General features: G+C 43.2%; 5 non-coding genes and 1 pseudogene across 5 annotated transcripts; 3 read left to right on the forward strand and 3 right to left on the reverse strand.

Moving 5' to 3' along the window:
* Positions 1-2091: 2091 nt before the first annotated feature.
* On the forward strand, positions 2092-2227 carry LOC138236339 (U1 spliceosomal RNA; annotated as a pseudogene).
* Positions 2228-2863: 636 nt separating this feature from the next.
* On the reverse strand, positions 2864-2982 carry LOC138236307 (5S ribosomal RNA). The gene has a single exon (XR_011188599.1). It is a non-coding gene; the product is annotated as a 5S ribosomal RNA (ribosomal RNA).
* A 1291-nt stretch (positions 2983-4273) lies between these two features.
* On the forward strand, positions 4274-4415 carry LOC138236263 (U4 spliceosomal RNA). Its single transcript, XR_011188556.1, has one exon. It is a non-coding gene; the product is annotated as a U4 spliceosomal RNA (small nuclear RNA).
* Positions 4416-9849: 5434 nt separating this feature from the next.
* trnag-gcc (transfer RNA glycine (anticodon GCC)) lies at positions 9850-9920 on the reverse strand. The gene has a single exon. It is a non-coding gene; the product is annotated as a tRNA-Gly (tRNA).
* Positions 9921-14101: 4181 nt separating this feature from the next.
* On the reverse strand, positions 14102-14243 carry LOC138236271 (U4 spliceosomal RNA). The gene has a single exon (XR_011188564.1). It is a non-coding gene; the product is annotated as a U4 spliceosomal RNA (small nuclear RNA).
* Positions 14244-22082: 7839 nt separating this feature from the next.
* Positions 22083-22154, forward strand: trnag-ucc (transfer RNA glycine (anticodon UCC)). The gene has a single exon. It is a non-coding gene; the product is annotated as a tRNA-Gly (tRNA).
* Positions 22155-27361: the final 5207 nt, after the last annotated feature.

Below are 27361 nucleotides of genomic sequence, written 5' to 3' on the forward strand. Positions count from 1 at the left end.
TAAGAAAGGAGCAAAAAATGACATAAAGAACTGGAGACCCCTCAGCCTGTTAGGCGTGGACACTAAGATCCTGTCCAAAGCCCTTTTCCTGCGCCTACAAAATGTAGTGGCCTCACTGGTAGGGAAAGAACAGACTTGTGGGATAGCAGGACGCCTGATGAGCGACAACCTGGCCTTGTTGAGGGATGTCTGTCTGTACTCTGAGGATCGCTCCCTCCCTCTGTGCATTTTAGGTGTAGACCTAGAAAAGGCCTTTGACCGCCTAAACCGGCAGTACTTAACATCGGTACTTGAGCACATGAAGTTTGGCCCCATCATGAGAAAGTGGATTAACCTGCTGTACACAGGTAGCAACAGCAGAGTCATGGTTAATGGCAATAGATCACGCACCTTTGAAGTCTGTTCAGGGGTGAGGCAGGGCTGCCCATTATCCCCCTTGTTATTCGTTTTGGCTATGGAGCCCTTAGCCTGTGCCTTGCGCCAGGATCAGGCCATTAATGGGATACCAGTGCCTGGAAGTGGGGGAGGAGAGGTAAAGACATCTCTATACATGGATGACGTCACCCTGCTCCTCTCTGACAATGCCTCAATTAGCAGAGCTCTGCAGTGCTGTGATCGGTTCTCTTTGGCTTCCTCCGCAAAAATTAACACATCTAAGAGTGAGATTTTTTATCAGAACTGGAGGGAGCCAAAAGAAGGACATGATCTCAGGCTGCAAGAGAAGAGAATTAAGGTCCTGGGGGTGTATTTTGGAGAAGAGATGGGAACAGTAAATTGGCAGAACAAATTGCCAATCTTAAACAAAAAACTGATGCAATGGAAGGACCGAGACCTCACCATGACAGGGAAGGTGCTGGTCATCAAAGCCGAGCTCTTGCCTGTCTTGAATTTTCTGGCTTCTACCTTCCCAATCCCACACCGTGTTGCGGCGGTGCTGAGGAGATTGATGTTTCAATTTCTATGGGGTGGGAAGCAGGAAAGACTCAGAAGGGAAATAATGTACAGGCCGCTACCCTCAGGGGGGAAGTCTGTCCCAGATATTGCTACGAAGCTGCTGTGCATTTTCCTGGCCTCTGTGCTGAGAGGCTTTGCAACAGCACCTGCAGCGCGTACCTGGACTTATTTTTCCAGGCTCTGGGTAGGTAGGGAGGTGTTCAGAGTGTGGGGTGTCAGACCCAAGCTGGACGTCCCACTCTCTGACACATGCCCTGCAATTTATGGGACAGTTAAAAGTTTTCTAAGATCTCACCCAATTGGCCATATTCCCCTCCGAGATGTCAGCGTCCAAAAACTGGAAGATTTCGTAGCACCCCAGAACAATAGGCAGACCCCTGTGGGCATTTTAACATCAGCCCAAACAAGGAAGGTGTGGAAACACACATCCTCTAAATTTCTGTGCAACATTCACAGAGATTTAGCCTGGAGTGTCGTCCACCAGTGCTTACCGGTACGAACTTTCTTGTACCGTAGGGGCCTCACCCCCAGCCCTCGCTGCGTTAGGGTGGGCTGCGGCGAGGAGGAGACTGTGACCCACCTCCTGTGGTCCTGCTTTTTTGCTAAGGCCTTCTGGGCACAGTTTGAAGATTGGTTGCAGGCTCTCTCGCCCCAATTTACCCTGACCGCTGCTTTCATCATATACGGCATCTCTCCTGTCAAGCTTCCTCCTGACGTGTTTGACAGGATCTGGGCCGTGGTGAACAGTGGGAAAGACGCCCTGTGGAGAGTGAGGAACATGGGGCTGTTCAAAGGCATCGAGGTCCCAGTCAAGGCAGCAGGTAGCCTGGCCCTGTTCATCACCCGAGAGAACTATTACCTCAGAGATCTGTGGAGAGAAGGGAGGGAGGAAGCAGAAAATCTGTGGGAAATAGAGGGCATTGGACAGTATCTCAAGAAACTGTGAAAAACATTATCATGTTTAAGTAAAGAATGTGATTTGCACCAGAAAAAAAGAAATTGTTGCTATGTAACTGGTTCCGTGTCAAAATGTAATGAGATGTGATCATATATACTGTTTTAAGTATGTATATTAATGTAAAGCTTTCTGATTTGTGATTTCCTGTATTTTTTTGTGAAAAGAAAATAAAGTTCTTAAAAATCGAATCGGTTCACCCAGGGCGAGGCTCGGCCATTGCACTCCGGCTGTGCTGACCCCTGCGAATTCCCCAAATGTGGGAATCTCGACTGCATAATTTCTGATAGTGGGGGACTGCGTTCGCGCTCTCCCCTGATGTGCTTGGTCCAAAATCAGATACGGGAGGGTTAGGACACCACGAGCTGCGTGGCTGCGGAAGGATCCCGGTTCGACAGGAGTGGACGCCGCTGCTGGTTCTCGCTGGCTTTTAGTTAGGGGTCCGGAGAAGCATCTCAAGCTAGTTCCACTACTCCTTCCGGACGTTCATTCCCTTTTCAAAGTCAGTCGTTTTGCTGTAGTCTGCGTTCTTTAGGCTGATTATCGAGGTTAGCCTTTATTTGGTCATGGGGGGCCTCGGTACTGTATGCTGAGTCTAAAGACAGTTTCACCCGTTTTCTGATTGATCGGTTCTGTACCAGTGCACACATGTCAAACAGTGAATGGCTGTACCTCTATTGTATCCGTGCTCAATGAATGAAATCGGTAACAAATGAATATATGTCTAGTTATACGAAAAACGAGTGGTTTATCGACTCATCTTCATTTGCAGATTTAGAGGCAGCTTCGATATTCGTTTTACAGACGGGTTTTTTTTTTTGAATATGGGTCACACACATGCCACAGCAACAAAACATCTCTAGAGATGAGGCTATAGATCACCTTTCCATCCTGCAGGTTTTCCTCCCAAAGCCTACGGCACCAACGGCGACCCCTGCTGGCCGGGAGAGGAAAAGCTTACAGCACCTGGTATTCCCAGGCAGTCTCCCATCCAAGTACTAACCAGGCCCGACGCTGCTTAGCTTCCGAGATCAGACGAGATCGGGCATGTTCAGGGTGGTGTGGCCGTAAGCGAAAGCCCCAGCGCCTGACTCGCTACTTGAAGCTGTGTGTGGCGGGGGTTCCGTGCCCCCCGAGCGGGACTGAAGGATCGTTCGTGTGCAACTCTTTGGAAAGGAGCTGCTTTCCAAATCGCATTGCGTGCCTGGATGTTGGCGAATGCGCTCCCTTGTGTTGGCTCGTCCCGCACTGGAGGAGGACAAAGAATCTGCACGGAGGAGCACCAGGCAAGTCTTCAGTGCACAGCACTCTGGAAACATTTCGGGGCTGTCGCGTGTTTATTTCAGCACGTAAAGCGCACCGGTCCAACACTTCGGCCGGGCGCGCGGCGCCTCCGCCCTCTTGCTGCCCCTGCAGCTGCTTCACTTTTCCCTTTAGTTGCCATCGATTTTTTTGTAGTGCTATACATATACGATTGAGGTATCTTAGAGTTCTCCTTCGAAGACCCAGCACTCTCTTTTCTTTTCCCAGTGTTACTCATATCGGACTTTTTAAACCTAAAAAAAAATCGTTTTTTTTCTTTCAATTATAACTGAAGTTTAAACAACTAGTGTTAAGTCCTTATTTTTCTGTAGTCAAAAAAAGCAAAAATTAACATTCAGGTCATGAAAAACTCAAAAAAACTCCCCAACCACTAAACTTTACCTCCCACCTGAGCGCCATCTTGAACGCCCCTACCACCAGAGAATGCTCACGATTTCGGAAGCTGTCTCCGGGACGTGCTGATTCCACACATCCTGAATAAATCATGATATTGTTAGTTGCTGTAGCTAGACGTTCAAATGAGTTTCATGGCCAGATGGACTGTTTCCTCCAGCGGTATAATATTGCAGTGAGACAGCACGATGCCTGCAAGACCATGTCACGCTAAACGCCACAGATTGTGTTTGTCCGTTCGTGTCAGTCGTCCCGCAGCCACGGGAAGTGGGACACAAACATGCTGCAATGCTTTCAAGACGTTAGGATTTGTTTGTGCAACATCCAAGAGGAGTACTTGTGGCTTGAATGTGAACTGTAAGTGCCCGCCCCCTTTCCTCTGTAGTGCATGAGTTCCTCCCGGCATGCCCTTCGTCATTGTTCTGTCATCTTGTATTTAAAGGGTTGTATTTCTGCTGCTGAAAATAAGCAACGGTTTTCTCACAACGCCCTTTGTTCCCAACGGAGCCCTTGTCTGTCATGAAATTCTTCAAAACCTCAAGCTAGAAGAAGAAGAAGACGACAAATATGAAGCGTTATAGCAACGACATGCCATGACACGATCGATAACGATTTCCATAGGATCCCCGCGGTTGCCTGGCAACCGTCAGCTTTGCGCAGTGGCAGTATCGTAGCCTGTGAGGTTTAGCCGAGGCGTGATTATTGCTAGTTGAAAACTTTTCCCAATACCCCGCTTCCGCCGGTTTGCAATACAATCGGCGAAAGCAATTTTTGACAGTCTCGTCAGAGACTGAGCAAGGTGTTTAAAGACAGATTTGGTCACGGTGATATCATGGTAGAAAGAAACGAACTTGTTACGTGTCAACAGAAACGCTCTTTAGCTCTTTCAGCTTTATGCAGAGAACAGCGTCTGTCGAGATTACTTTTGTGTCAGCGCGAAACGCCCTGTGCTTGTCAGTATGATTTCATATTGCTCGTAGCGGCGCCTGGCTTTTGTCTGTCAAAAGTTAGGTTGCGCTTCTTCATGCTGCATCGTCGGCATGAGTGGAGCATTTTAAACGTCTGTACTTACTGCGCCCCATAAGAAATCGTTTGTCCCCATTCAAAAGAGATTGTGCGATGTCCTGCAGCGTTCGCAAAGCAAACCTTTGACAGTTTGAAAAGAGGAATTTATTCTGCTTCCTGTGCGTGCAGTAGTTACAAAGTTGAACGTCTTTACACGATCTGCTGCAGTTTTCAGTGGGTGGGCTTTGTCAAATGGCTTGGAAAAACGCACTGTGTTTCGGCTCGGGAAACATCATGAGCAGTGTCCTGCATGTTTTCTGTGTATAGCTGTCTTTTAACGCATACAGAATTCATTCGAAATCATTGATTTCTCCAATTAACAAGGGTCCCTTTTTGAACCTGCCAGAAGCATTCTTTCAATGTAACAGATTTACTCCGGGGAAGGGCAGCATGACATTGAGAGTAGCTCAAGCTTTCAGCACCTTTATCTGACTGCATGTATGCAGACACTGCTCAGAATCCCCTGTAAGATTCTCCTTCAATTACGTTTTGCAGTGCTTTAGCTCTTTCAAAAGGCTTCGCTTTGCTAGTCACAATCCAAGGCTCATGACAGCATTTGAAAACATTCGCAACTGCGTTGGCCGGGAATCGTACCTGGGTTAACTGCTTTGAAGGCAGCTATGCGCAACACTGGCTCGCTCCAGAATAAATCTCGCGTCGAGGGCATATTTTTTTCCATTTTACCGTGAGTCGGGCTCAGCTGCACAGAGGAGAGAGCAGAGCAATGAGGTCACAGGGACAGGGGAGTCACACGCTGGCGGTTTGAATACGCGGAAGATCACTGAGGGATCCACAGTATATGGACCCTCCGTGCGCCATCAGTCCGCACTCCGGACTCTGAATCCTGCCATCCGAGTTAAGATCTCGGCGGAACCTGAGGCGCAGTTCCTTCTTAAAACGTAATCTGGTGAGCATTTCTAGAATCGTACTTGTATAGATGCAGCCTTTAATGTGTTGCTAGGTTAAAATTGATGACTTCTTGTATTTCAGTAGGCAACTGCCCTCTTGATTTCGGATTTAATTTCTTTATTACAGGGGCGCTTTTATGAAGACAGAGTCATGTTCAGGTACTTTGCTTGATGGAGGAAGCTCATTTCGGACTCTGTGATCTGCTCACCTGGAAAGGTCTGCTATACTACTACAAGAGAGAAGTAGAGTCTGGAAGAAGGGACAATATTATGATGCTTTGGAAGATAATGTTTTTTTTTCTTATACTGAAAATGAAAGGTAGTTGTTTCTATATGGACTCAGTCTTTGGAATTTGTATATTTATATATTTCAGTGAACCCTCAGCCATTCCTTCTGTATTGTAATTCAGTTTCTCTTTTAAAATTCCTTCCCCACTTCTAGGACCTGCAGTTGCTGAACTCCACAATGGCTTCTATTGGAAAGTCTGTGACTGAGACCAAGTAAGTGTTCACTTTTTTATGAAACCATTATTTATTTAGGAGCAATGAGCAATTCTTATATAAATGCAATAAAATCATTATGCTCAAACTATGAGAGAGAAAATTAAGGATAATTTAAGAAATCAGTCTTAGCTTGTTTCTATACACAGATGGTATTATTTATTTTCAAAGGAAACCCGCGCGGATTCCCCTGGTGTGCAAGATGTACCTGAATACTCTTGATCAGCTTCCTGCTCACTTGAAGAGGGCGTGTATGAAGCACGCCACGGCAGAAAAGATCAGGATGGCCTCTCAACAGGCGAGGGAGGACATGATGAATCACCTGAAGAACGGGGTCATCGTGGATTACCACAGAATAGAGATCGTGTCTGGTGAGGCAAACAGGATAGTGGTTGTAAGACTGCTAGAGTCCTTGGGCCTTTTTGTACATGAGAAGCCTGAAGACACATTGGCAAGGTGAGATATTTTTAATCTGTAAGGCTTCTGTAGTTTCTTTTTGAAATCATTGTTACAACATATTATGTAAAAGCATGTTGAAAAGAATCTACCTGCATTCCAGCGGCCCTGAGCAAGAGGCCGCTGTCCAGGAGGAAGAGATGCCAGAGGCTGCTCTAGAAACTGAAACAGAAGCGGATAAGGAAGGGGAAGATGTGAGCTCTGAAGAACTCTATCAGCAGTAAGACTTTTTTATTTTTCAGATGTATCTATTTTTTACTAAAATTCTAATTTGTCTTATAGGTATAAAATGTTTAAACCGGTGTTTTATATCCTTACAGGCCCTGAGTAGTTAAAAAGTATCAGCAGGCCGGAAGAGAGTGGCCCAAGCTGGACTCTATAGAAAGCACTCCCTGGATGCTCCTCTCCTGATTGGATTCAAACAGTACCTTACCAAGGATCTGGGAGTGGCAAATTATTCTCAGGAGGTATTTATTTTTTAAAGGCATTTAAAATTAAGCAATGGTATCTTCATTGTAAATGTTTTTATTTCTTAGCTTAAAATTCACCCATGTGAAATGATGTCAGCCATAAACATCATGACTCTATATTTCCTACCTGAATCTATTCTACTTAAATTATTACATTATACACAATTTGAGTTCATTTTAAAAAGTAAAAGGTAATGAAAGGAATGCATTTTCATAAGAAAGATAATACCGATATGCATGTGATAATCTTCCTTATATCATGTAGTGCATCATTTGGACACTTTGTGGGCTTCAAATACAAAGAAAATCATGTTCTATGGTACAAGATAAATACAAAACTTAAGCTTCTTTATAAAGCATAAGCAATCATTTATTACATCGCTTCTTGAATTAAATCTTTTGACAAGAGGTAAGACTTCTGTTACATTTAAACCCATGTTTAGCTGTGTTTTTTAGATTTAACTGAACCAATTTCTGTGTGTGATAATGTCCTTGAATTCTGACAACATCACACTAAATTACATGATATAAAACAGCTAATGTTTCTAGAGATAAAGTTTCTGAGATGCTTCTAATTACTTTTTATTACCAGGGACAGTTTAATTCACCTTGTACAGTACTGTAAGACCAAGATGCTTTTTTTAAAAGTTATTTAACATTTTATAGAACTTTGTCTACTATGGCAACATGATGTGCTTGGTGAAACTTGGAAAAATACTGCTTGGCCACTTATCTTAAGATAAAGATAGGATAAAGGTTTATCTTTTGCACCTACCTGACCCCCAGGGAAGGCCAATGCTTTCTAAGTTGATGGTTCCCTACAGTAGACTGTACTTTAATTTCAAAGGTAATGTATATTGACCCAAATCAGTTTTGGAATCCAATCTACTGACGAGATGGAGCACATCCTTTTTTCAGGATTTTAGCATCATACGTTTGGTATATTTAGTCCCTAATGCTGAAAGAAATGATCATAGAACATTTGGACACTTTGTGGGCTTGAAATACAAAGCAAATCATGTACTATGGTACAAGATAAATACAAAACTTAAGCTTTTATTTTAATTAGATTTGTTTATAAAGCATAAGCAATCATTTATTACATTAATATATGTGAAAATAACATTTTAGCATCATACGTTTAGTATATTTAGTCCCTAATGCTGAAAGAAATGATCATAGAACATGACATCTAACCTTACCTGCGGTGTTTTTAATCCCTATTGCTCAATGCACGGTGAAAGCATTCCATACATGTGTCTGACAATGAGGAATGGGCCCCTGAGACAGTCATTTGCCTGTTTCACAAATGATCGTATTTTACTAGAGATTCTGTTTGGGATTCAGATGTGCATTCGGACAGCAATCCCTTTCAAGAAATGATACGTTCTGGATGAGGTCAAAGGTGCTGGAACACTGTATCTAGGATGTGTTTGCAGAGACTGTGTGTCTCCTGCTTCAATGCAGTGATAAACAGATGTGCTCCTTTAATTTATTGGTACATGCCCAGGGCAGTAAGCAGTCTGAGGATTTATTTCCAGATGGCATAGAGCAGTGAAGCAGTGAAGTAGTGCAAAACACTGGATCATTATATTATTAGAATCTATTCTACTTAAATTATTACATTATACTCAATTTGAGTTCATTTTAAAAAGTAAAAGGTAATGAAAGGAATGCATTTTCATAAGAAAGATAATACCGATATGCATGTGATAATCTTCCTTATATCATGTAGTGCGTCATTTGGACACTTTGTGGGCTTGAAATACAAAGAAAATCATGTTCTATGGTACAAGATAAATACAAAACTTAAGCTTTTATTTTAATTAGATTTGTTTATAAAGCATAAGCAATCATTTATTACATTAATATATGTGGAAATAACATTTTAGCATCATATGTTTAGTATATTTAGTCCCTAATGCCGAAAGAAATGATCATTTGTTTAACATGCACGGGTCTGTCTCAAAGGATGCAGTACTCCTGAAGGGTCTCAAACCCTACATTTCGGATGCCTAGCTGTATCCCTCACATGTGGCACCTCAGAATGACTTCTAACCTTACCTGTGGTGTATTCAGTCCCTATTGCTCAATGCACGGTGTACATACTGCACACATGTGTCTTGAGAATGAGGAATGGGCCCCTGAGACAGTCATTTGCCTGTTTCACAAACAGGGACCTGGACCTAGACCTGGCCCGTACAGGGCTCAAACCCGCGACCTTGGCGTTATTAGCACCACGCTCTAACCAACTGAGCTAACCGGCCTCACGACAGTGCTCCTCTCTGTGTTGCAAAAAATCAAACTCAGGGAATTTCTTTTGTCTTCCTTTGAATAGAAAGCCGTGTAATTCAGTGTACGGGCTTTCTCGTGCAGTTTCATGGTTCTTGTAACCCAAATCCTACACTGGCCTAAAGTGCCCCCCCATTTCACAGCATTTTTCAGCTGATTTAAAATGTACCTAAAGGAGAAGCATTATTGAAGACCATCAATTACCAAGAGCTTTTGTCAAAGGTTTTGGTGGTCATTTTGAATGACCACAGAGCGCTGTGACCTCGGTTTTACATCTCATCCAAAAGACAGCGCCCTTTTACAACACAGCATCTCCGTCACTATACTGGGGCATTGGGACCCGCACAGACCTCAGGGTGAGCACCCCCCCGCCGGCACCATTAACACCGCTTCCAGCTGGAAGCTTTGTTTTTCCCTGTAGCTCATCCTCATCCAGGTACTGACCTGGCTCACACCTGCTTAGCTTCAGTGGGTATTCAGTTGCGAGTTGCAAGGGGATGCAAGTGATGGAGCCGCTCGCTGCAAAAGCCACTGCATTGGCCGGGAATCGAACCCGAGCCTCCCGCGTGGCAAGCGAGAATTCTACCACTGAACCACCAATGCTCAGTGCCTGGGCCTTCAAAAAAGACGCTTTTTTGGTGCTCTGTGCAAAACGCGTCGACATCTGCTTCCAGCTGCAAAATGTCATTTGCGGACGCTGAAGAACTTATTTCCAAGGCAGCGGGTACAAGCGATTGGGCGTTTTAAAACCACCAGGAACAGCAAAGAGGCACGCTTCTTTGCTTGTGCCGAAACACACCGACTGAAGGCGGACAACGTAGTCGGCAGGATTGGAACCTGTGCGGGGAGACCCCAATGGATTTCTAGTCCATCGCCTTAACCACTCAGCCACGACTACAGCAAGCCCCACCGCCGCTGCGTTCTTGCTACAATCTTACCTGGATCGCGAGGCGCCGGCGGAAGCCTATTTCAAAGTCGTTCTCCGTTTCAAAAAAACATTTCCAAAATACAAGCCTTGCAGACAGACACGCCTCAGAGGACTTAAGGGTGGCTTCATGTCGGAATGATAAAGTCTCCCCGTCCGGACATGAAAATGCCACTTTGTTACACACAAAAAAAGAATCAACAACAGAGAAATGCCCACAAGCATTTGAAAAGCCGCACCACGTCGCACTTGAAATAGCTCTTACATTAGTGGTAGACACAGGAATCGCCTTTTTATTTACGCTCTTACCAACGCGATGGAAAGCAAAACAAAGCAAAGCAGAGCAAAACAAAACGAACAAACGAAAACCCTCACGTCCCGCACTTGCATATAACGCTGTTACGTGCCCAAGCGGTATTGTACGTCATCCTAGCACTGCACCCCGGGTCGTACGGTATATGGGAACGAGCACACGCCACGAATCGTCTCGAATCACTCCCTACAGCTGTAAGGCGCCTTGAAGCGTGCACCCCCAACATTCTTCTTTGCGCATCTGTGAAAGGTAAACTCTTGAGCAAACTCTGAACCAGCTCTAAGGAAACTAATCCGATTAGACGTTACTTTGACTCATCCTTTAAGGGACCCTTGTTAATTGGAGAAATCAATGATTTCGAATGAATTCTGTATGCGTTAAAAGACAGCTATACACAGAAAACATGCAGGACACTGCTCATGATGTTTCCCGAGCCGAAACACAGTGCATTTTTCCAAGCCATTTGACAAAGCCCGCCCACTGAAAACTGCAGCAGATCGTGTAAAGGCGTTCAACTTTGTAACTACTGCACGCACAGGAAGCAGAATAAATTCCTCTTTTCAAACTGTCAAAGGTTTGCTGCAGGACATCGCACAATCTCTTTTGAACGGGGACAAACGATTTCTTATGGGGCGCAGTAAGTACAGACGTTTATAAAGCTCCACTCATGCCGACGATGCAGCATGAAGAAGCGCAACCTAACGTTTGACAGACAAAAGCCGGGCGCCGCTACGAGCAATATGAAATCAAACTGACAGCACACGGCGTTTCGCGCTGACTCAAAAGTGATCTCGACAGACGATGTTCTCTGCATAACGCTGAAAGAGCTAAAGAGCGTTTCTGTTGAGACGTAACCCATTGGGCAAAAGACGTATAATATACGTCTATTAAACGCATATCTTAGACGTCTAAATGTGGTCTACAATTCGTCTAGAATGAAATTCTAATATACGTCTAAAGTTAAACGTCAATTATACGTCTATATTTAGACGTTCATTATACATAAATGGTTGGAGTTCTATTATACGGATAAATTTAGAGGACTATTATACATATATGGTTGGAGTTCCGGATAACTTTAGAGGTCTATTATACGTATATGGTTAGAGGTCTATTATACGGATAACATTAGAGGTCTATTATACGTATATGGGTAGAGGTCTATTATACATCAAAGATAGATTTTATAGGTGTAGAAACAAGTAAAACAAGCAAATGATTAGGTTTAGAAATGTATTCTGAAAATACACATTCACACCTGAAACATATGTATTTCAAATTATACATTGTATACAATCAATCAACAATCAACATATGGGCAATAATCATAAAAACACAACTAGTCTTAAACTTCAGCTACAAATTCTGGTAACATGGCAATATACAGTATAGTAATGACAAACACAAAACTAATTACATTAACACACTAACTCAAAACCACATTTTGATTCAAATATACATTTTAAAATGTACAACTTCTATATTTCCAAGAAAAAAATATTACATAAAATATAAAATATTACAATGGAAGTTAAGACGATTTTTGTCCACTATTTGCAAACCCTGTCTAATTGTCCTAACAGTTAGAACCAAAAACCTATTATTTTCAGAGTCCAGATCTCCTGGCCCCCTGCCTTGCATATGCATTCTTCAAGTAACACATTGCATGCTCCTTTATTTCTTTTTCTGTTGATGTAGGGTGGGACTTCAGCACCGCAGCTAGGAGAAAATTATATAATATTACTTCCCAAATAAATGATGATTAATATCTTCTTTAGTATAATCTAAAAAATGAACGGTTTACTAAGCTCAAAGCTGAAATAAATGTATAAAATTTGGCTTGCATCATAGCAGTTGAGCAATAAAGTCTGTCCTAATTAAAGAGTACCCAAAGTTTGAAAGTACAACATAGAATAAGAATAAGAGAAACGGCAAAACGATTTTGTGTCATCTTCCCCATTCACACTATTTTATGTGCCATTTTTTTGCTTATTCACATACTATTTTAATCAAAATAATATTAAGAAAGATCTGTATGTATTCAGATAGTATTATTATTGTTCATACTTACTCGTCAAAAGAGGATTGCTGAGATATTTTCGGATATACTTTTACGTTTGAAAAACGTGTCCAAAATGGTGACCAACGAATACTAGCAATGCATTGTGGTATATAAGCGGAAAATATGCTGGGTTCGATATTTTCTCAACGTATGCGTTTATTAATGTTGTCGATATTATGGTTGAAATTTAACATTGATAATACATCGCTGCTATGAGCTGATGTGCAATTTTAACGCATGCAATAAGTAAGGATCGGTCACTGTTGTATGGTATTATATATAATGACATTATGGAATAGGATGGGGACAGGCCTGGCATCACGGGGGGAGGGGGGAATGTCGCCCCTTCAGTTTTGGGCAAAAAGTTTTACCTAACTTAATTTGCACCCTAAAAAAATAGTTGTACTTTGTCAATGGTCAGACAACACTAAATGACACGAACAGTCACTCAGTCTGTTTGATAGGCAGGAGGGCTATCCGTCCAGGAACTGCACATATTATTGAGTGTCAACATTACGATCCTGTTTGCTCAGGTGGACCGATTCCTTGCAGTAGTTTATCATTATACTTAAAATCGTTTTATAACTAGGACTAGTTATAGCAGTCTGTGCTTTCTGTTGGTTTTACAACATTTTTTTCTTAACGATTCAGAACGTCCATGTAGCTGCAAAAATGAACGCTTATGGTACTTTTCGCTCCAGGCAATACAAACCTTGAGAGTGACGAAAAATGTGAAACTAAACTTCATCGCAAATACCAGATTGCTAGTCGTTATCTTCTATCATGAAGCACTAATCAATGGCATAGCTGCGAGATTTCATTTGGGTAGCTGCACCGTACAGCTCCGTTTCAACTGAAATATCACTCCCCCCTCAGAATTTCAGACGCCCCCCTACAGATTTTTCCTCGGGCACCGCGCACTGATGGGGGACTTTTGTCAAGAAAATAAAAATAGAAACTCTATAGGCACTCAAACATTTTACTGTTTTTTTTCAGGCAGGTGGCAAGACCCCCTCAGCAAAACCCTTGTATGCCAAGCTGTGGGCATTGATTGTGTGCCGCAACTAGGAGTATACGGCACTCTGCACAGTGTACGAAGTAAATTATTTTCGCAGTAATTAATTTATTATATTTACTATATTTATTATACACGTGTAAATTAATTGCTGCGAAAATAATTTACTTCGTACACTGTGCAGAGTGCCGTATACTCCTAGTTGCGGCACACACGATACATACAGTAAAAAGCCTCAGGCACTGTGTTAGATGTGTTTTCGACGTTATATATGCGTTTGTTAATGTCGTCAATTTTACGGTTGCAATTCGACGTTGATTATACTTCGAGGCGACGTATATATACGTATAGCCGTAATTTCACCGTAAATATACGTATATTCGACGAATCAATGCCCACTGGGAACAAGCTCGCTTCTTTCTACCATGATGTCACCATGACCAAATCTGTCTTTAAACACCTTGCTCAGTCTCTAACGAGACTGTCAAAAATTGCTTTTGCCGATTGTATTGCAAACCGGCGGAAGCGGGGTATTGGGAAAAGTTTTCAACTAGCAATAATCCCGCCTCGGCTAAACCTCACAGGCTACGATACTGCCACTGCGCAAAGCTGACGGTTGCCAGGCAACCGCGGGGATCCTATGGAAATCGTTATCAATCGTCTCATGGCATGTCGTTGCTGTAACGCTTCATATTTGTCGTCTTCTTCTAGCTTGAGGTTTTGAAGAATTTCATGACAGACAAGGGCTCCGTTGGGAACAAAGAAACCCGTTGATTCTTTTCAGCAGCAGAAATACAACCCTTTAAATACAAGATGACAGAACAATGACGAAGGGCATGCCGGGAGGAACTCATGCACTACAGAGGAAAGGGGGCGGGCACGTACAGTTCACATTCAAGCCACAAGTACTCTTCTCGGATGTTGCACAAACAAATCCTAACGTCTTGAAAGCATTGCGGCATGTTTGTGTCCCACTTCCCGTGGCTGCAGGATGACTGACATGAACGGACAAACACAATCTGTGGCGTTTAGCGTGACATAGTCTTGCAGGCATCGTGCTGTCTCACTGCAATACTATACCGCTGGAGGAAACAGTCCATCTGGCCATGAAACTCATTTGAACGTCTAGCTACAGCAACTAACAATATCATGATTTATTCAGGATGTGTGGAATCAGCACGTCCCGGAGACAGCTTCCGAAATCGTGAGCATTCTCTGGTGGTAGGGGCGTTCAAGATGGCGCTCAGGTGGGAGGTAAAGTTTAGTGGTTGAGGATTTTTTTTGAGTTTTTCATGACCTGAATGTTAATTTTTGCTTTTTTTGACTACAGAAAAATAAGGACTTAACACTACTTGTTTAAACTTCAGTTATAATTGAAAGAAAAAAAAACGTTTTTTTTTAGGTTTAAGAATTTCGATATGAGTAACACTGGGAAAAGAAAAGAGAGTGCTGGGTCTTCGAAGGAGAAGTCTAAGAAACCTCAATCGTATATGTATAGCACTACAAGAAAATTGATGGCAACTAAAGGGAAAAGTGAAGCAGCTGGAGGGGACGTGGAAAGAGTGCTGGAGATGCGCTCGTACGCGAGCGTTCGCAGCCCAAGTGAGACTCAGCTGCCAGAGGAAGAGCCGGAGTCCCTGCCCAGCACACCTGTGAAAACCCCGGCAGCCAAGAGAGGAAGGGGCGACCTGACGCTGGAGGAGCTCCAGACCAACATCTTCAACATGATGGCACAGAGCATGGGTGAGCTGAAGGAAATGATTTGATCTAATACAGTCGCAATCGAAAGTCTTAAAAAGTCCATGGACTGTGTGTTTAAAGAGGTTGAAGACTTAAAGAGTGAAGTAAAAGTTCTTAAACAAGTAAATACCAAACAAGAAAAGCATATTAAAGAACTTGAATTGAAAGTGAACGATGTAGATAGATACCGTCGATGATGGAATTTAAAATTATTTGGAGTTAAAGAGGAACGTGATAAGGACCTTGTTGCAACAGTGAAGGGTATCTGTAAAAGGACCCTGCCGGACCAGGAGGACGTAATATCGGCCATTGACTTTGTTCACAGGCTCGGGAGAGCGAACATGTCTGGGCAAGTGCGCCCCAGATCGATTATAATACAGTTCACCAAGAGGACGGCGAGGGACATGCTGTGGCGAGTGGCGAGGGAGAATGAGTATTTGAATGGGAACAAACTGAGGTTTGCAGAGGACCTGTCTGCCGCGGACAGGAGTACCAGGAACCAGCTGTGGCCCCAGGTTGAAGCTGCCAGAAGAGAGGGGAGGAGAGCCTACTTTGTGGGAGCGAGGGCCTTTGTGGATGGGAAGGAGATTTGCTCCCAGTGACTGCTCAGTTAATGATTATGTTTGGTTATATTTGTTATACCAGTATATACTAGTGTTTCTTTAGTGTTAGTTTGGAATGGTGTAGTTAAGTGTTAAGGACTGTTATAGTTCTGGTTGTTGTAACAGAAGAAATAAGGTTCTTGATCCCGAGATGAAGTAAAACAGATGAGTTTATTGCATGCAAGGAACAATAAAGCCAAAGTCTTGTTTCCCGCAAGAAACAACAAAACCGAAGTATTGTTCCACGTACTGTTACAAACTTTTGGGTTATATAGTGTTTTCTTCTCCGTTTCTGACGTCACTCGGTCTGATGGTAAAGAGGGGGGTTCATGGTATTTGGCCAGTTTACGATGTTCTGGGCAAATGGTCAGTTTAACATTACACCCAGGGGGGTTCCTAGCTTGCATCTGCAATCCTTATCAGTTAACCCCCTTTCCTGCCATAAACCCCAGCTTGTGACTTAGAAGTCTAAACCCCCTACAGAAAGGATTAAATTCAAACCCCCGTCTTCACATCTTTCTTCATTCCCCCCTTATAAAATATGGCATACGTCAGTGTAGCCTATTTTTATAAATACAATGTCAGGGCAGATCTTTCCTTTCTTGGCGAACAGGTATGTATTGCCATGTCATTGTACGTTCCACGGTTATAGCAAGATGTGATACATTTTTTTGTGAATGTGATGATTACAATTATACATATAAACAATACTACTCCTACGGATAAACACTATAAAAAGGTTCCACCCCAGGCCCCAAACACAGACTTTACCCATACTGAAATTTCTGTCCCTCATTGTAAATGTGTTGGGCCAGATCTGAGATGTGCTCAGAATTTTCAGGAATATATGTGCAGCATTCAGTGCCAATTACTGCACAAGTTCCTCCTTGGGCCGCCAGTACATAATCTAAAGCTAGTCGGTTCTGCATGGCCACTGTTCTGAGGGCTACCATTTCATCATTAACAGCCTTCAGACTAGATGAGGTAGAATTTGCTAATTCTTCTAAAGTCGAGGCCATTTGAATTAACTCTCGACTCAGAAAGTTCATGCCGGCTTGTGGAAATATTATACCTAAATAATATTCCCAATCAGCCAATTTTCTTTGTGGTCTGTGGTTAGGTCCGAAGGGGCTGTGGATTTGAACACAGATATGAGGAACCACATATCCTAAATAACATGAGCCAGACCACTGGGCTGGCAACCATGGGTAGGCTCGTTTTCCACAAATGAAATATGTTCCGTTTGGCGCTCCCCATGCCTCTGAAAATAAGAAACTTATACCGAATTGTGGGGTGTGCCGATCCCATCCTGGAATTTGGAAGGTAGAGGTGGATATATTTGCAGCGATGGTAAGGTTGCAACGACTCCATCCAACCAAGTGCAGACCATTAGTGTGCTGAAAACATATGTTTCCCTCACGTTCCTTATTTAGAGTCAGGTATGGTGGTGTATGGCTTCTGTTATATTTAGGAGCGTAAGAGCCTGTGAAACTCGTGGGCTCTAAGCCTCGCTCCTGTAGATATTGTAATGTTGTGCAGGTTAAAGTCGTGTTATGGCAACCCCCATAGTTTGTCATATTAAAATTTCCTAAATTATCCCTCCAAATGATCATGCCTATGACTTCCTCGCGACGCCAAGGAATGGCTCCCATAGGAAGTCCTCCCTGTACATATTTGGGTAATGCGGCACACACCCAGCAGGCACTTTGGTTGGTTTTCTTAGCTAGGATAGGAGAGGCCTAAAAAGGAATTAATTCCATGTTCTCCTTTGTGGGAGAGATGATCATTAATTCCTGCGGAACATAGTCCTACAGCAACAATTATTGTTATAAACAGAAATGATTTCATTCTGAGTCTGTAAATGGGGATGAGGCTCGTCGGCAGTGTGGCGCGTGGATCCAGCGATCTTTTCCTTCCACTCGAACCGCAGACTCGGTTGTCAACAGGATCTGGTAGGGTCCGTCCCACCTGGGCTGGAGAACCTGTGAAGGAAATTTCCTGATCCACACCCACTCTCCTGGGATGAGGTCGTGCCCTCCTTCAGGTGGTGGTCCCCACGCCTCCAGGACCTGCTCGCGGGCTCCTTGTGTGGCCTCTGTCAGCAACTTGCAATAATACAAAGGAATGGTTGATCCATCTGAGGAAACCCCAGTCTCAGCACCTGTAAGAGAACTTGATTCAAATTATTAAAGGCGGCTTTTGCTGCGGGAACCAAGGCAATCTTGTCCTTGTACTGCACTCCCCCCTTAAGCAGATCTGTTAAGAGTTGTGCTCACCCTGTAAAAAACATTGCACCCAGGCCCTGTTAAAATTTCACAATGCTAGACACAAAAGGGCCTTATCATAACTGCTTCTATTAGACACTCTAAAGCTGAAGCAACTCAGACTTGTGGGTTTCCTCGTCAGGGGAAGCACTCAGAATACCATCAACATACTGAGTGATCACAGCCAGTTGAAGCCACGTGATACCCTGTTCTGCATAGTCATTCTTTGTAATGCATAATATTCCAACCCAATAGATCTGGAATAAAACCACCCATTAAAATCTGGTACTCGGCAAGTAAAACTTGCTGTCCCAATACTCCTGTGGCCTCCTGCCATCTTCCCATATACATTGCTCTATAGTACACTGTTGAACAGAGGAGTGAAACAAGCAGGACAGTAGTGCTCCAGTATCCCCTAACAGAGAAACCAACACTCCATTAACAGTACATTTTTATCCACTGGACTGGGACAGACTTAGGGAGGCTACAAGGGATTTACAGGATCTAATCGTTAGGTAAACAGATTTTCTCACAAGACGTTATTCTCCCCAGTCTCGATTCTAAACCTACACCGTTTCAGCATGTCTGGTTTCGAGACATTCGAATAAAACCAAATTGTTTCCATTATTGCAACTAATTGTATAAATTACAATTTATAATAATTTATAATAATACAAAAACTGTTTAACTACTTTTACGTCCACCTGCACTATACTTATACGTTTCAGACGCTCTTATATTTTCCAATCTCCTTAAGTTGATTTTCGTCAAGTCTCTTTAGTTACGTCTCTAGCCAGTCCCGCTGGCTAAACACACTCACACCGTCATTTAGTATACCAAAACTCACAGTTACACACATACATGCCGGCACACAAATTCATAAAACACACATACACATCGAGAATATATTTTTCTCTTCGTAATACAATGTGCTGTATTCTTGTTTTACTTCTACATGAATCCTTTTAATTCCTGAAGCGCACTCCAGGTTCGCTGCATTTCTAATTTCGGGTGCGGTACTTTAGCCCACCGGTCAATATCTTACGGTTTTGGATTTGATCGTATGGGGGAAATCAGGGAAGGTAGGTGCGATTGCAGACCCCCTCGACGGGGTGCGAGACAGTGTTAGAGTGGCACTGTCATCAACGGCGCCAGCCCCTGCTACATCAAGTCCTTTCCCACTTCGAGTGAGAGTACAGATCTGCGGGCGCCCTCCCTCTAACAGGGGAGACCCTGATCCGTCTTTATCACACTCATACCAAGTGTTATCCCAATCAGACCCCCCTTCTCCATATGGCCACTGAGGGAATTGATCCCAATTATTTTCGTTTCCTGCCTGTTTGTTCCCCTGTGGGAGAGCAGGATATAACTTAGTCGCTGGCTGCAGCACATTAACCAGTGCAGCGTGACCAGGAGTTAATTCCTTCTTTAGTTTCTCATTCTCCTGTACTGCCTCTTTTAGCTTTTTTTCTATACTCTTTCGTAGCGATTAAAATATCTTTTCTTCCGGGTTTTTGTTTTCCCCGTAAACACACTTTTAAGTCACATCCCAATTTCTTTTTTTTTTTTCTCATGTATCTGCCACCACTGGTGCCGGCCGTGCACCAGGGTGGGAGCTACATGCTTGTGCTTTTGCCAATCAATACTCATATATGCTTTCTTTACAGGCGTCTTCGCCCCCAAATTCCCTCTGACAAACTCAGCTTTTTCCATATTTTTCTCCTTCTTTTCCGTCAACTTACACTTTTCCGATATTTAAACGGACCCTTCCACCACTTTCTCAAACCATCAGTTAGCGCACATGTTCGGTCTCTTTAAGATTTACTTTTGTCGTGTGTGAGGTAACAGCTCATTCAGTAGGGGGATGTTTTCACTTGGAAAAACCTGTGCATTACTGCACTCATTCAGCCAAGGGCGTCTGTTACCTCCAGATCTAAATGCCTCTCCGAGACTTTAGAGAGGACTTACACCGCACTGTTCACAGGTAAGAAACGAGACCTCGAAAACCCCCTTTCTTGATCAGTAATTCACCATCCCCAGAACGCCAGCATCGCTGCTTTTGCCCCGGGGTGGACTTACGCACTGAGCTCAATCAGGGCGATTCTCGGGTCTCAACGTCCTTTAAATCCTGCTACTTAATGCTTTGCTCTTTATTATGAGGTGTGTTTATGTTAGTGTCGTGCGTGTGTATATGTATTTCACAAACAAGGAAAACACCAAAAACATACATACATATATCTCTTCTACTCCTGTTTCCTTTAAAACAAAAAAAAAAACCACGCCACGCCAGAAACCACGCCACTCCAATCTGTGCACGATCAAGGCGTAGCTAATCTCAGGACCCCGGGCGTAATTAAAGCCCACACCAATCCTGGATTATACGTGCATTTAATGCACCACTCAGCTCCAGAACCCCGGGCGCAATTAAGGCCCACACCGATCCCGAGCCACAGAACTCCGGGTGCAATTAAGACCCAAACCAGTTCTGACCTTCAGAACTCCGGGTGCAATTAAGACCCACACCAGTCCTGAACTACGTGCATTTAATGCACCACTTGCTCTAGAACCCCGGGCGCAATTAAGGCCCACACCGATTCTGAGCCTCAGAACTCCGGGTGCAATTAAGACCCAAACCAGTTCTGACCTTCAGAACTCTGGGTGCAATTAAGACCCACACCAGTCCTGAACTTCACGGTAAGGGTCCAAAACCCGTTAAAAACTCCACGCGCAATTAAGGCATACACCAGCTTCGAACGCCTGTACACAATACCGCGGAACCCCTGCCAGACCAAATTCTGGGCTTACAGCAACCAACCCATTACATACACCGGTGCCTTCCCCGGGCCAGAGGAATTCAGAAACTCACGTTTACTCCGTCATCTCGGGCGATTCTCGCAGGGAGCAGAGATTTCCCAATCGGTCAGAGAGAGTCGGGACTTTTAAATAAAAGAGGAGTCCTTACCTCTTAGTTATGTGCGCGCTGACCGTCTCTCCTGCCGATGGGAAGTTCTGCGCCTTCTGGAGCATCCGCCGACTACGCCAAATTTGTTGTAACAGAAGAAATAAGGTTCTTGATCCCGAGATGAAGTAAAACAGATGAGTTTATTGCATGCAAGGAACAATAAAGCCGAAGTCTTGTTTCCCGCAAGAAACAACAAAACCGAAGTATTGTTCCACGTACTGTTACAAACTTTTGGGTTATATAGTGTTTTCTTCTCCGTTTCTGACGTCACTCGGTCTGATGGTAAAGAGGGGGGTTCATGGTATTTGGCCAGTTTACGATGTTCTGGGCAAATGGTCAGTTTAACATTACACCCAGGGGGGTTCCTAGCTTGCATCTGCAATCCTTATCAGTTAACCCCCTTTCCTGCCATAAACCCCAGCTTGTGACTTAGAAGTCTAAACCCCCTACAGAAAGGATTAAATTCAAACCCCCGTCTTCACATCTTTCTTCATGGTTCTTTGAAAAACTCAATAGTTTAGACAGTCTTAGAGTTAGTTATTTGCTTTTCATGAATGCCAGAGGTACTCGAAATGTTGTTAAAAGAAAAACTGTGTGCTGAGTTTTATTTTTTACAGGAAACGCATGCATGTTGAAACTAAAGTTTATAAATAATTGAGAAATATTAAAGCAAGGAAAATATGATACGTGTAAAATATACAATTTGATCACATAATTACTTAATTACCTCTGGTAGTTAAATGCTTTTTTCTGCTGCGTTTTTTTTCTCTTGTACATGACTCTGATCCTCTTGTTGTATTTGTATTTGTAAATTCTATGTTTAATAAAAAAAAATTAAAAAAAGCATTCTCTGGTGGTGTCCTGCAGGCTTCCTGTGGGTGTGCGTTGGTGGTATAGTGGTGAGCATAGCTGCCTTCCAAGCAGTTGACCCGGGTTCGATTCCCGGCCAATGCAGTGGCGAATGTTTTCAAATGCTGTCATGAGCCTTGGATTGTGACTAGCAAAGCAAAGCCTTTTGAAAGAGCTAAAGCACTGAAAAACGGAATTGAGGGAGAATCTTACAGGGGATTCTGAGCGGTGTCTGCATACACGCAGTCCGATACGGGTGCTGAAAGCTTGAGCTACTCTCAATGTCGTGCTGGCTTTCCCCGGAGTAAATCTGTTACATTGAAAGAATGCTTCTCGCAGGTTCAAAAAGGGACCCTTGTTAATTGGAGAAATCAATGATTTCGAATGAATTCTGTATGCGTTAAAAGACAGCTATACACAGAAAACATGCAGGACACTGCTCATGATGTTTCCCGAGCCGAAACACAGTGCGTTTTTTCAAGCCATCTGACAAAGCCCGCCCACTGAAAACTGCAGCAGATCGTGTAAAGACGTTCAACTTTGTAACTACTGCACGCACAGGAAGCAGAATAAATTCCTCTTTTCAAACTGTCAAAGGTTTGCTTTACTAACGCCGCAGGACATCGCACAATCTCTTTTGAACAGGGACAAACGATTTCTTATGGGGCGCAGTAAGTACTGTTACTGTCACTGCTCGATACCGACGTTGGCCTACTATACCATGTTCAGCCACTGCTAGAAAATGTACGGCTCTAGCACCGGAGCAAACAACAGGAGGGCCGATGTCGAACAGGCACACGTGTCAGACATGGAGAGCGATGAGAATGGGATTCGAACCCATGCCTGCAGAGCACAATGGATTAGCAGTCCATCACCTTAACCACTCAGCCACCTTGTCGACGAAACTGGGCTGTCCGGACATGGGTTGGCGCGCTCCAGATGATCTTTTTCTTTTTTTCCCCACATACTCGAGGGTCATTTTCCTGTTCCACATGTGATTTCAACATTTTCCTTGGGAGATGTCAAGCCAGCAAGCCACTGCTGTGGTTCAGTGGCCAGTGTGGAGTTCAGTGGCCCTGTTTACACAGAAAGCACATTGAGCTCCTTGGACATGAAAAGTTCCAGATAAAAGCCATTTGTCATCCTTTCTCTTGGTGTCGATGTTGCTATTGTATGTAAAGGTGGCAACTTGCTCAGCGAGCAGGCGGAGCACACACCGAATGCAGATGTGTCTGAGTGGTGTGTCCAAGTGGCTGCAAAAGGACAACACTCCTGGGGCCCCGTGGCTTAGTTGGTTAAAGCGCCTGTCTAGTAAACAGGAGATCCCCGCCTACGGCTAGACTTAATTAAATGCAAGTATTCATTTCCTGTCTTTAACGCGACTTGTTTTTCTTAAAATGGATGCAACTTGCAAAACATGAAACACAAGCCTTGCTAATCAGCGCTAGCAGCTGGCAAAAAAAAGGAGTCAGCTATTTTTTTTTCTTTAACCTTAACCCTGCTAACGGAGAAGAGTTAAACGACCGAGTCTATGCAGCTTAAACGGTGCGCAAGTCGGGTTCTTAGCTGAAAGGGTGGTAAATCACGCTCACCCCAGTCCTTAATCTTTTAAAGAGGATACAAAATTGAACCTAGTCGCCACATCACATACATCCTGTTAAATGATAAAAAGGTAACATCTATCCTCGCTCCAGAGTAAATCTCACGTTGAGGGCATCTTTTTTTTCACTTTACCGTGAGTCGGGCTCGGCTGCACAGAGGAGAGAGCAGAGCAATGAGGTCACAGGGACAGGGGAGTCACACGCTGGCGGTTTGAATACGCGGAAGATCACTGAGGGATCCACAGTATGTGGACCCTCCGTTCGCCATCAGTCCACACTCCGGACTCTGAATCCTGCCATCCGATTTAAGATCTCGGCGGAACCTGTGGCGCAGTTCCTTCTTAAAACGTAATCTGGTGAGCATTTCTAGAATCGCACTTGTATAGATGCAGCCTTTAATGTGTTGCTAGGTTAAAATTGATGACTTCTTGTATTTCAGTAGGCAACTGCCCTCTTGATTTTGGATTTAATTTCTTTATTACAGGGGCGCTTTTATGAAGACAGAGTCATGTTCAGGTACTTTGCTTGATGGAGGAAGCTCATTTCGGACTCTGTGATCTGCTCACCTGGAAAGGTCTGCTGTACTACTACAAGAGAGAAGTAGGGTCTGGAAGAAGGGACAATTTTATGATGCTTTGGAAGATAGTTTTTTTTTTCTTATACTGAAAATGAAAAGTAGTTGTTTCTATATGGACTCAGTCTTTGGAATTTGTATATTTATACATTTCAGTGAACCCTCAGCCATTCCTTCTGTATTGTAATTCAATTTCTCTTTTAAAATTCCTTCCCCACTTCTTGGACCTGCAGTTGCTGAACTCCACAATGGCTTCTATTGGAAAGTCTGTGACTGAGACCATTATTTATTTAGGAGCAATGAGCAATTCTTATATAAATGCAATAAAATCATTATGCTCAAACTATGAGAGAGAATTTTAAGGATAATTTAAGAAATCAGTCTTAGCTTGTTTCTATACACAGATGGTATTATTTATTTTCAAAGGAAACCCGCGAGGATTCCCCTGGTGTGCAAGATGTGCCTGAATACTTTTGATCAGCTTCCTGCTCACTTCAAGAGGGCGTGTATGAAGCACGCCACGGCAGAAGAGATCAGGTGGCCTCTCAACAGGCGAGGGAGGACATGATGAATCACCTGAAGAACGGGGTCATCATGGATTACCACAGAATAGAGATCAAAGGACACTTTGTGAGCTTGAAATACAAAGAAAATCATGTTCTATGGGACAAGATAAATACAAAACTTAAGCTTTTATTTTAATTAGATTTATTTATAAAGCATAAGCAATCATTTATTACATTAATGTATGTGAAAATAACATTTTAGCATCATACGTTTAGTATATTTAGTCCCTAATGCTGAAAGAAATGATCATAGAACATGACATCTAACCTTACCTGCTGTGTTTTTAATCCCTATTGCTCAATGCACGGTGAAAGCATTGCATACATATGTCTGACAATGAGGAATGGGCCCCTGAGACAGTCATTTGCCTGTTTCACAAATGATCGTATTTTACTAGAGATTCTGTTTGGGATTCAGATGTGCATTCGGACAGCAATCCCTTTCAAGAAATGATACGTTCTGGATGAGGTCAAAGGTGCTGGAACACTGTATCTAGGATGTGTTTGCAGAGACTGTGTGTCTCCTGCTTCAACGCAGTGAGAAATAGATGTGCTCCTGTAATTCATTGGTACATGCCCAGGGCAGTAAGCAGTCTGAGGATTTATTTCCTGACGGCATAGAGCAGTGAAGCAGTGAAGTAGTGCAACACACTGGATCATTATATTATTAGAATCTATTCTACTTAAATTATTACATTATACACAATTTGAGTTCATTTTAAAAAGTAAAAGGTAATGAAAGGAATGCATTTTCGTAAGAAAGATAATACCGATATGCATGTGATAATCTTCCTTATATCATGTAGTGCGTCATTTGGACACTTTGTGGGATTGAAATACAAAGAAAATCATGTTCTATGGTACAAGATAAATACAAAACTTAAGCTTTTATTTTAATTAGATTTGTTTATAAAGCATAAGCAATCATTTATTATATTAATATATGTGTGTAGCGGCGAGGCTTATTAATAAGGCAGAATTAAGTGTTCTGAGCCTTCCCAAATGAGGCCCCATTTCTCTGTTCATCTCTGTGGTGCAGCCACAGAGAGACTATTCATGCAGGGTGATTTAAGGTCCTAGGACAGCTCCCAAAGGGGGATGCACTTAGCTAAGCCTGGCTATCATGATCAATGGTCATCCATCTGGACTGCATTACTAAGTGTCAGGACTAAGTGACTCATATCTCACCTTGATCAATCAATCAGGGACTGGTAGGGCCGAGTAACCCACGTGGGACTCTGATGCCCATGGAACTTTCAGCCAATCAATGAGCTGAAGTTCCTCCAGGTAAAAACAGGCAACACAGAGAGCCTGTGAGATTCAGTAAGATTCAGAAGGGAGGATTCAGAGGATTCTGTGGACAATTCTAAAGGGAATTCAAAGGAGAATTCCAGGGCAGGGCGGCCCAGGAGCAGAAGGCTCCCAAGGGCAGGACATTCTCGCAGCGCGCCTCCTGACCATCCTGAGATTCAGCCCGGACAACCACGGAACGGCCAGTGTGTCCGAGTGCCAGAACTTTCCTTTGTTCTAAGAGTCTAGAGCGGAGGTTGCCAGAGAATAACCAGAGGATCCACCCGAGGTTAGCACCAGCAGCAGGCCTCGTGAACAGGTCGGAACTGTGGACAGCTGAATCACTATTCAGAACTAGCTCTTCATCAGAAACGAACCGGTCCTCTTCCTGACTTGCTGGGACCCACAGTCATCTTTTCTCCTGTGCACAAACTTTGCTAGTTAAAGCCCACAGTGAGCATCAGCAGCGCAGCGTCGCAAGCCGCACAGCACAGCCTGGCACGGAGCCAGAGAGCGCGGATTGGACAGCAACAGCCTGCAACTGTTTCTTTGTGCCCGCAGGAAGATCTGAATCCCCAAAGATTGGATGAGTATTCAACTTCAATGCATTACAGCTCGAGAATTCAATTGTTATCCCAACCAGTTGATATCAATTTAATTCCTAAGAGTTATGTACTTGTTTGAGTATCTAATGTAGAAGTTATAACCAAGTTCATTAACGAAACGGTCTTAATGAATGATATACTGAACGTATGTCCTCTTGATATGTGTAACACTTCGTAACTGACTGAATATATATCTTTTGTATTCTGATAACCCTCTCGATAAGATCTGTTAGGTTTACATGCATATTTTATGTATTAATAAATGTATCCTCGTGTATTAGTACCTGTGTGTGCGCGTTGTTTGAGTTATGTCACATGGTTGGATTCTAAAGCCATCAAAAGAATCAACTTTGTGATTTACTGCTACAATTAATAATTGTCTCAGTAAATGCCCAAACCCTACAGAACTGGTGCCTTCAGAGAGCCACTACATTTAATTTTGCTATGGCAACATTACATATTTGGCGTCCCTGAGCCGGTTTTCTTACATGTGAAAATAACATTTTAGCATCATATTATTACATACAGGTCTCTAGCTTCAACACAGTGATATATATATATACTCGGTGATTTATTGGTACATGCCCAGGTCAATAATCAGAATGAGGATTTATTTCCAGACGGGCTACAGGTAGTGTTGTGAAATACTTCAACACACTGGATCGCAGATTTAGAC

This window comes from Lepisosteus oculatus, unplaced genomic scaffold, assembly GCF_040954835.1.
Source record: "Lepisosteus oculatus isolate fLepOcu1 unplaced genomic scaffold, fLepOcu1.hap2 HAP2_SCAFFOLD_88, whole genome shotgun sequence".
Lineage (NCBI taxonomy): Eukaryota > Metazoa > Chordata > Actinopteri > Semionotiformes > Lepisosteidae > Lepisosteus > Lepisosteus oculatus.